At 41.8% G+C, this 1,456-nt stretch overlaps 1 pseudogene; it reads left to right on the top strand.

Annotated features, from left to right (window-relative positions):
- LOC119592654 overlaps positions 1-1,456 on the top strand; it is a 22,140-nt pseudogene that overhangs the window by 5,208 nt on the left and 15,476 nt on the right.

The following is a 1,456-nucleotide window of genomic DNA, read 5'->3' as shown; positions in this document are numbered from 1 at the left end:
CACACATATGTGATTGTGTGTGTTTTTACGCATATCTGTATTTCCATTTTTCACTTTCTTGTTTTTCCTTTTCCTGCCCATCATCATTCCATCAGTCGTATTCATATCTTCGCAGATCTCCGGTTGTCAGGACTTCGAGCTGACGTCGGAGGAGCTGCAGATCCAGGACTGTGAAGTGTACAGATTGCAGGCCGAGGTCGACGTGAAGGAGGAGGGAACGGGTGTTACCTCGCTCGACATAACCTTCACTTCCGTCACTCGCACTGCTGTTGAGTTTCATACCGTCTATAAGGACACTTATAAGAAACCTAATCTCCCCTATACCCTCAAGGTAAGAAATGCATATTATTCAAGCTATAAGACCAGAGTCACTATACAGGAAGGCGCCTTAACCTGAAGAACTTCAAATAAAGATTAAAATGTTTGAAATTTTTTGCTACACATTTAAGTAAATAAAGATATTGCTAAACTGAACTGAAACAAACCTAAACAAAAAAAAAAAACGCTTATTCATCAATTCATTTCTTCAATAATGTTCACAAAAGTACATGAATGTAATAAGCATCAGGAGACTGTGCTCCAGATTTATTCGTAAGTTTGCTTTCTTGTTGTTTTCCAGTATTTTAACAGGGACACCGACGTTATTCAAATATCTATTAGGTTCCAGAGGATAATTCGGCATTCGTTGTCCTTCAGATACGAGCAACTTTGCCTGACCAGTCGCCCGCTGCAGGGGTACCAGTGGAAATCTGTGCAGCAGGAAAATGTACCAACATGACCACAGCAGAAGATGGTCTTATAACTGCTATTGTAATGTCTGACAAGGCCAACAGGATTTTTGTGAGTATTACTGCTTTCCAATCTATCTGCTTTTCATTCTTCTTTGACTGTCTCTCAAATATTTATATACACTCTGTTTTCATCGTTCGGCTCCAATGTATTTTATTCTTTATTCACCCTTTCGATTACAGGTCTTAGCCATGTAGCCTAAATGTGTAATCTCACGTTTGCTTTTTCTTCAGTCCTCCTCTTCTGTCCCTCATTCAACTTCGGTGTCTCTTAGCATCTACTTCTTTCCAGACGCTAAAGGATAACAAAATAACCTTCAACAGTACCACGATGTCGAATTCCCTCGTGTGCACACCCATCTCACTTCCCTTGCAGATGTCGACGCTTAATTGTCGAGCAGACATGAATCCAACCTCATACTCACACTCACTCGAACACTACTTCTCGCCCTCGGACTCAGTTCTGCTCATCTACGCCCCCGAAGGTCGTCTGAAGTGTGTGCCAGGTCAGAGTGTCCAACACGACCTCCCGCTTCTCTTCTCCGTCACCAACCAGGTCAAAGGGACGCTAAAGATAATGGTAATGAAAATGAGGCGCGGATTTCCTGTAATACTTGATAGCCATGGCTTTCGTTGGTAGAATTCACTTTTTGCTTTTCTCTTTATAG

Source organism: Penaeus monodon, chromosome 30 (assembly GCF_015228065.2).
Source record: "Penaeus monodon isolate SGIC_2016 chromosome 30, NSTDA_Pmon_1, whole genome shotgun sequence".
Taxonomy (NCBI): domain Eukaryota; kingdom Metazoa; phylum Arthropoda; class Malacostraca; order Decapoda; family Penaeidae; genus Penaeus; species Penaeus monodon.
This window is presented reverse-complemented; position numbering and strand designations above follow the sequence as displayed.